Here is a 9,251-nt window from a genome sequence, read left to right as displayed (position 1 = left end):
AGGTTAGGTCTGAACTGACATACGTCTACAGGTAGCAACTAGGTTATGTTTTAATGATGTGTTAATCAAATTACAAGTACAAAGATTGTATTTATAGATACTAATTAGGGCGCACAAGGCCTACGAACCCAACAATCTCTCACTCAAAGGCATTGAATACTTTCACGAGTGCTCCTTAATATACTTTCACAACATGAACTTTTAGTTCTTCCTAGTTACCACTACCTTCTCATTAATTAATCTAAAGTTTTATTAATGCTCTCTCGAGCTCCAACACACAACATAAGTCATGACTTAATGGCCCCTAACCCATTTTCAGTCCCTATGGGCTCCCACTGACAAAACTGCGAGATCCTGAAACACAATGAAAAGAAATCACACTCTCCATATGTAGCCGGTAATTATCTGGAGAGACTTTAACCGCTGGAACACTTGTTCTCTTAACCCATGGTCGTCTTGTATCTCTGGTTGAAGCACAACATGTGCTCCCGCTATCATGAAAAGCATTAATTAGTAATTTTGAACATTTCCTTGTACATTCAACCTTAATCTAACATGTTTCTTTGGATTTATTTCTTGAAAACATACCTTGTTCTGCCCCTTAGATTATGTGAATCGCACATTGTTTTTTTTTTTCTAAAATGGAGTAATATTTCTCTCTGAAGGTGCATTAAAGTGTTAATCAAATTACAAGTACAAAGATTGTATTTGTAGAAACTAATGAGGGTTTAGCAAACTTGCTCCCTAAGTTCAGCCCATGTAGGGCCACAAGGCCTACGAACCCAACAATCTCCTATTCGATGCATTGAATACTTTCAGCTACGCTCCTGGATATACTTTACAGTATGAACTTTAAGTTCTTCCTAGTTACCACGACCTTTTCATCAATTAACCCAAAGTCCCATTAACGCTCTCCCGAGCTCCATAACATGACATAATTCATGGATGAACCTGCCCCTAACCCATTTTCTATCCCTACGGGCTCCCGCTGACACAAACGCTAGATCTTAGAACACTTTGAGAAGAAACAACACTCTCCATATGTAGCAGATAATCATCATCTGGAGAGAGATTTTGACCGCTGGAACACTAGTTCTCTTAACCCACGATCGTCTTGTAACTTAGGTTACAGCACAACATGTGCTCCCACTATCACGAAAACTTTTAATTGGTATCTGTTGCTTTGAGTTTATCTTCTATAAAGCAAACCTTTTTCTGCCACTGAGATTATGTGAATTGCATATTGTTTTCTTTCTGAACTGGGGTAACCTTTCTCTCTAACTGTGTACTAAATGTATAAAGTGAACCCCATTTATATCCTCGAGCTATGACTAGATTCTCTTTTACCACCTTCTACTCCAGTTTCGGAACTCCACATTATGCCCCTACTCATCCAATTGTTTAACATGAATTAAACATTTCTTCAAAGTTGGAATGATTCGGACATCCTTCAAAGTCCTGAACCAACTAAAGTTTTCGGATCTATGTCACCCGCGCCCATACCCATTAATAACTTCATTGTTCGCAAGTCTTACCTTTTCAAAATCACCATGTTTCAGATTATGTAATGCTTCACTATAATTTGAGGTTATATCTAGCTTCACCACTTTTTTTTGACATTGAGTAACTTTTATGTGCTTTATCACTTTTTTTAATAAGGTTATGTAATAATTTTATTATCTTTAAGTTGAGTATATTATATATATTGGGTGGGGTTCGGCTACAAAGTCCAAATTTCCTAAAAAGTGTAAATAGTCAGAAAACACTATAATTTCAGCCATAAAACGCACCTAAAACCTATAGATCGCACAGTGAAGACTACTACTAAAACACCATATTCAGACCATAATAGCCCATAAAAACTTCAAACACACAATCGTATAGCTATGAATATAAAAAACAAGTTGCTAATAAACATAAAACACCACTAGTCACTTACCCGCGCGATGCGGCGGGAGTGGTATCACTTAGGTTGGTGAGTTTAGGGCTATCTACGGGGATGTAGTTTCCAATGTGGCTTGTGACGACGATGGTGGTAGTGTAGCAGAATGTGATGGTCGGTTGAGGCCTTCTTCAGCGGCGAGAATCAGCGATTTGCGGCGATTGGTGGTTTCGTGATGGCGTTTGGTGGTTATTGTGCGACTCAGGAGAAAACAAAGAAAATTGTTTGATTCTAGTTATGTTACCTGAAATAGACGGACTACCTAGGCTTTTGTTGGTTCAAATTGTGATACAAATTCACAAATAACTAACATTAACTACTATATTGTAAGATGTACAAAACATAGTCAAAAATTTCCCAAACAGTCTTAGGTTTGTAAGAGTCCTTAATCTTGAATTCCTAAGGTTTGGAACTGAAATTTGTCACAAAATAAAGGATTTCCTTCAATTAGTTTCTTAAGTTCAACCAGCATCATACCTCGAGCAGATTTAGTATCTCCATATTTGGATAATTGTTCATTCTCCCTAAAGTAGTGATCTATAAAAGTCAGTCAGCAAAGGCGCGATAGATGATGCTTAATACAAAAATTAAAGTAAGATAAATAAGTTCGTTTACAGACAAATGGTTACAAACAAATCAATCGAGTCGTTAATCAAACGATTAAACGCATAAACAAAACAATAAATATGAATTTGTACATTCTGATACATATCTACTTAGAGGTGGCAGTTTTTTTATTTTTTTATTAACCATGCCGCTGCGCTCGTTGCGGCTGCCCTCACCGCGCCGCTGCGGCTGCACTTGTTGCGCTCGCATGCTCACTGCACCGATCAAATTTTAGTAAAGTACACGGATGGTAAGCCAGAGACAACTGAGGTGATGGCACCAAGCAAGAATGACACAGTGCTGAACACTGCTGTTCCCTATTACCCTGCATATACCAAACAAACTTGCGATTAGTTTATGCACAGCTATTCATAATCATTTTATCATGAAATAAGGATACCTGAACAAATGTCTCGCTCGACCAATAGTTTCCCTTGACGCATTATGCAAGGTTCGCTCGGTCCAACAACTCAAGCAAATGTTTTCTATGTTTTTTAGGGGGAAGATGGGTGCTTCTCTCCACAGGGCATACAAGACACAGGTTATTGGCGGCAGTCCGCCAAATTTAACATATAAAGTTTTTTTATATGTTAAATATGGCGAGCTGCCGCCAATAACCTATGTTTTGTATGCCCTGGGAGAGAAGCACACATGTTCCCCCTAAAATGCAAAGAAAACATTTGCTTGAGTTGTTGGACCGAGCGAACCTTGCACAGGCTCAGTTTTTGCATCACAGCCTCAAACACTTTCAGTTCAGATAGATTACACAGGCTCAGTTTTTGCATCACAGCCTCAAAACACTTTTACTTCAGACAGATTAAGAACACAAGCTCAGCTTATGCATCATAGACTCAACACTTTTAGTTCAGACAGATTAAGAACACAAGCTCAGCTTTCGCATCACAGCCTCAAACACTTTCAGTTCAGACAGATTAAGAACACAAAATCCGGAGTACACAACAAGAGTAATTTGCCACTAAACTTAAACAACCTTTAAAGCATGATGTACACGTGTTTTAAGCACAAGAAACAAATATGTAACCTGACAGACTCAGCTTATGCATCATAGCCTCAAACACTTTCAATTCAGACATATTAAGAACACAAGCTCCGTTAGTTCTCGCAAAGTCAACCATCATAAAAAGAAATCAAGTATTAGTAAAGATTTGATATTAGTTATAACCAGTACACTATTAACTTAAAATAAATTTAATATAAATCACATTTTGTCAAGTTGCAAATATAAAAACCTTTATTCTAATGAAGCAGCGTTCAGCGTCACTAAAGCCGATTCCGAGACTCTCCAAGCAGATACACTTTCTCCGGCTGCCAGAAGATCGGAGTGAGCTTGTTCTGTAATAATAGTGATCGTGACAGTCGTTAACCAAAGGTATAACTAATTAAATTCAGTTCAGGAAAAAGCAACACTTTAATTTTGTGTGAAAGACAGCTTGCTTGCTGCAGTCTCTATAATATATCAACACTCTTCCATACACTGTTTGAAAGACACCATGCTTGAAAGACAACATGCTTGCTTCAGTTTTAAGCCATAACCAAAACAATAAAGTTTGTTCCAACCAAAAGCCAAATGTTGTGATTAAAAAATATGATTACTCATAACATAATCACCGGGTCTTGTAACGGTTTTAGGACTAAACCGAACTGGCAGTTTATGACTAATTACTATTCTTGATCTTTGCAACCGGTTTAAAAACCGAAACCAGTTAAAACCGATCCAAACTGTTTAGACCGGTTACAGTCTTGGGTTTGAAAAAACGATTAATAACCGAAACTGGTTATAAAAAAAACTGATTTTTGTTGTGGATAAAAGATACTCTATAATAAACATTCATAATCAGCATCATGTGATAACGCTTGGGTAGCATCAACAAGTTACATACAATATGCAACCGCAAGTTTCCCAAAGGTGTACATTAACCGATGTTTACTCGCACCATTCTTCGTTATGACAATAACCCATTGAACCACATCACTTGATGCACAATTGACTTTGGTTGATAGTGCTTGGCGACTGCAAGCTTGTGCCTATCCTCCCCACTTTGTTTCTTATCAAAAAGGTCCTAGATATAACAACGCCGTAAGCAGCAATCTTTCGCCTACCATAAGGTAATCAAACCCGGAGGTAATGTCCCCAGCTTGGGTTACACCCGAGCCCGAGTACATGCCATGACCTCTCTAGCGGATATACGCGTTTCCAGAAGGTAATCAAACCCGGAGGTAATGTCCCCAGCTTCCACAGTTGTCTCTCATGATTCTGCACAAAAACACATAATAAATGAGATTGTAAAGTGTCTAGAGTTGTTCCTGTCCAGTTCGGCCGGTTTTGATCTAAACTTTGGGTTGAACTACTAACTACTCTAGAAACAACAAACCAAACCGGTTGGATTGGGTTGGCTCGCGGAATTGGCCGTTTATACCGGTTTGGCATTTTAAAGGTTAGGTTTTGGCAGCTTGAACTTTCTTTTATTTAATTTTGAGTAAAATATCATTTTCATCCCTGAGGTTTGGTCGGTTTTGCAACTTTCGTTCAAAGGTTTGTTTGTGTAGGATCTGGATCCAAAAGGTTTGAAATCTTGCCATTTTCATCCAACCCGTTAACTCCATTCATTTTTAACGTTAAGTCGGGTATTTTCGTCCTTTTACCTATTTGTTTGTTTATTTATTTATTTATTTATTTGTTTATACAAATACCTATAAGTAAAAGGATGAAAATACCCATGCCTTGACGTTAAAAAATGGATAGAGTTAACGCGTCAGATGAAAATGGCAAGATTTAAAACCTTTTGGTGCATGATGCGAAAAAACAAACCTTTGGACAAAAGTTGTAAACCGGCTAAACCTCAAGGACAAAAATGGGATTTTACATTTTTCTTTCCAATAATTAGTTTGTCTTATAAGTTTATAAATGACAGAAGATGGTTTAAGATAATAATCCAAATACCTAACTACATTTCCAAAAATGGTCAGTTCATTTTACATGGCCGGTCCCAAGTTTCAAAACGGACCGAGCCATTAACCCCTAATCCAAGAAAACCGAACCAACTTGCTTAGGAAGGGAAGCTTGGTCAGTTTCATTGATTTTTGAACTCCCCTACTTAAGACTAAATTTAAACGATTTTGTTTGATGAAAAACTTACCAAGTTTTGCCACGAATGGTAAACGTCTGTAATGTTTTGTTTCTTCCATTCATCCAAATCAAATGCATTCATTCCGTAGGCCCATCCACAAGCTCATGGGTCAAAATTTTTCGCTATAATCGGATTCGAGAAGTTTAGGTACCGACCTCATCCTGTAACACAAACCAGAAACATTAACCAAACGGCCCCAATAGATTTTTAACCATGGGTACTTTAGACATTTCATCAGTAAACGGTTCAGTTAAGCTTTGCAAATGTGAAAGTGTGTATAAAATATTCAAGAACAAAAGAGAAGAGACCAACAGCAATATCAGATGTCCACAAAGTGAGGTTGTCACAGAGTAGACTACTCTGAGTAAGCGAATCTTACATATGCGGATCTAAACGAACATAAGTGATCAAACATAAGCGAATCTGAACAAAAGATTCTTTTTAAATTGGAATGTAGAAATCAAATATTAATACCATATAAAGATTGTTTTGAAATCGGAAAGTCAAATAGTAAAGAAAATCTTGTACATTTTAAATTTAGTATTAGTTTTAAACTTAGTATTAGTAATATATAAAATTAAAGAACTAAATAAACGAATATAAACGAACATAAACTATCGAATTCAAACGAACATAAACGATCGTTCATGAACGTAAATGAACGAACGAAACATTGTTCGTGTTTGTTAATTTAATTAAATAAATAGAAAAAATTGTTCATGTTCGTTCGTTTACTATATAAACGAACATAAACGAATTTCCCTCCGAACGATACATGAACAGTTCACTGAACGTTCGGTTCGTTTACAAGCCTAAGAGTAGTTGCATGATCAATGTCCTGTCCTTGTATGAATCCTCACCTAATGTATCCAGCCCAGCAATAGCTTCATCAAATGCCTGCAATTGTACACAGGGTTTTAGCTTAACGCATTACTGTATGTGATTAAAAGTAACCATTTACATTGGAAAGACATAAAAATATAGAATGTAAGTATATAATGCACAGCTAGATGCATTACAAATGCATGTATGCAAAAACAGTAGACGATTTATACAAATAACTTACAGTTAAGGGATTTGGCTCTAGGAATGGTTCACCAGTTGAGAGCAAATCTTCAAAACTTGTGGTCCAACTGTAACATACAGTATAACAAACTGTCAACTGATTAAACTAAAAAACTTTTTATGCGAGTTTTATGGTGCGATCATTTCTCTTCTTATCGTATGAAAAAAGCGGGACCTACCAACCTAGATAATTTGAAAATTGCTAATAGCCAACATATAACGAATCCGTTTAGAGCACCAGAAGCTTGTCCACAGACCCGTGACCCGACCCATTTGGAGTAAGTGTGAGTCAATGGTCAGCCTAATTCAGTCGGCTCCCTCAAAGACCTAGCAACTACACACATGTGCATTCTTTGCACACCCACGTTCCCATGTGTTACATCAGCAACTGTTATTTCCTTTTAACTTCTTGTGTTTGTTTCAAGCTTTGCTAGTTGTTTACTTTGCTTAATATGTAGTAGCTTAGGTTTTTTTTAAAATTTTTTTAGAAGTTTAAACGTGGGTTAGTAGTAGTTTTCCTTTTTCCAATATGTAATCATATTTTCAATGAGAAAAGTCAGTGAGTTTTAGAATGATTTTTTCTTGTGTTAATTATCTCATGTTTGTGGGTTAATTAATTCGTCTATGCTAGCTCAACCGTGGCATGTTGGGTGGTGAACTTAGACACGATTCTCTAACAGTGGTGGTGAATCTGTATCCAAACGAGCCGTAGAACTATCTTTTCTTTTTATCGTTTGTTTTGAACCAGTGATTCGGGGTTTTACTCCTATCAATTACGCCTTGAAATTGAAAGTCAAATAAAAAAGTCAATGAAATAACATATAACAAAGACATACCTGTGGGTTAGCGGGATTGTCGAACTGTTTAAGGAAATAACTATTTGGCGTTTCTTCTAGAATTTCGTCAACTTTTTTTGAAAATACCTTCAATGCCCTTGTTCACCAGTTGAGAGCAAAATGAACCTGTATACAATGAACAGCTTTAGATTATAAAAATATAAAAATCACATGGATACAACCTATGTATTCACACGTGGAGGTTTTATTTTTTACATTGTTAACAAAAATGGTACGCGAGTCTGCATCTTCAGTAGGTTGAGCAACAGGATTGACACCTGCAAAACAAAAAAATAAACAATTAGTACACTAAAAACATAATTCTTTGAACCAATTGAACTTTGCCTCAATTATATATTAAAGGGAGCAATATGAATGGTCCCTGTGGTATCCAACATTTTAGATGTGGTCCCTAGCTTTCCAAAGTACACAAGAAGGCTTATGTGGTTTGCACGACTGCAACATTTGTGAGTCTTCTCTATGCCATATATTTGATGTCTCACCCATTTTTCGCAATGAAATAGGCCGCTAATTGAATACCATTTCATTGTGGGTCTTCCACTAAAACAGCTTATTTGGTTTTATGTAAGAAAAACTTTTTAGTCGCAACATAAAAGATTGAAATAGATCCAAAAGCTAGTTTTTTTCTGGCACAGGTTAATACCCATTTGACATAGCCAAATTGGTTCACTTCTAAACAAACTAATTCAATGCGTTTCTCATCAAAGTTTACTAAAAATATAAAGCATCCAGCTCACTTATTGTTAAACCAATAACTATTTTGTCTAACATGAACACACAATCAAAGTTGGTTACCTTTCATTATAATCGGCCAATCAAATTGGTTTGCAGAAAGAATAAGAATGTGTAAAGCAAAATATTGGGAAAACCTTTTAAATGGCCGAATGAGTATAGACAGGGGTTGTTGGTGGACGCTTTTTCTTGTTATTCTTCATCATCGGAGTCAATTGCTTGTAGTTGCTATGAAAGTATGAACAAAACAGATTCGTTCAACACTGATAAATGTAAATCAACACAGAATTAGAAAAATACCTTATATCGTCGCCTGAGGTTCTAGCAAAACCCTAATTCCGCCTATATCTCCGCCACGGTTCCGTGGCGGAACCCTAATTTCACATTTCCTCCGTCGTTAGGTTAAAGACCACTGTTGCCATCCCGAATCTCCACTTATCAGACCCTGCAGCACAAATCAGAACCCAAACCATCGCTGTTGAACTTATCCGCCTACAAATCTATATGAAATCCGACGCTAGATGGTACTGATGGGGACTGATGTTGCTACACCCTTTACTTGCTCAACATTATCAAGTGTGAGATGTGAGAGACAAAGATGGATGATGATGATGATACGTGTGAAGTGAAAATGGACGGTCTGGCATGATGATCTTGATTCGCCCGAGAGAGAGGTTTGATGAAGTTTGTGAGATGTATGAGTTGTGAGAGAGAGGAGGGAATGGAATCCGTGTGAACTGAATATACGCCGTCCAGATTGTGATCCGTGTGAAAAAGTGAAAAAAATGGACGGTTGATAATAATTCAGGTGAAGGGTAAATGGTCTGTGTTTTCTTGTGCCTTAACAGTTGTACATTGTGCATTAAGTGTTTTTTCAACACCTTGTTCAATTACCATCTT

At 37.0% G+C, this 9,251-nt stretch overlaps 2 long non-coding RNA genes across 2 annotated transcripts; both read right to left on the bottom strand.

Moving 5' to 3' along the window:
* Positions 1-2,584: 2,584 nt before the first annotated feature.
* On the bottom strand, positions 2,585-3,009 carry LOC118492353. The gene is made up of 2 exons (XR_004893326.1): positions 2,949-3,009; positions 2,585-2,873 (listed from the first exon to the last, which is right to left on the bottom strand). It is a non-coding gene; the product is annotated as an uncharacterized LOC118492353 (long non-coding RNA).
* Positions 3,010-7,773: 4,764 nt separating this feature from the next.
* On the bottom strand, positions 7,774-9,047 carry LOC110940440. The gene is made up of 3 exons (XR_002593153.2): positions 8,652-9,047; positions 8,489-8,579; positions 7,774-7,876 (listed from the first exon to the last, which is right to left on the bottom strand). It is a non-coding gene; the product is annotated as an uncharacterized LOC110940440 (long non-coding RNA).
* Positions 9,048-9,251: the final 204 nt, after the last annotated feature.

The sequence above is a fragment of the Helianthus annuus genome, chromosome 5 (genome assembly GCF_002127325.2).
Source record: "Helianthus annuus cultivar XRQ/B chromosome 5, HanXRQr2.0-SUNRISE, whole genome shotgun sequence".
Classification (NCBI taxonomy): domain Eukaryota; kingdom Viridiplantae; phylum Streptophyta; class Magnoliopsida; order Asterales; family Asteraceae; genus Helianthus; species Helianthus annuus.
Note: the sequence above shows the minus strand (reverse complement) of the source record. Positions and strands in the feature narration are given on the sequence as shown.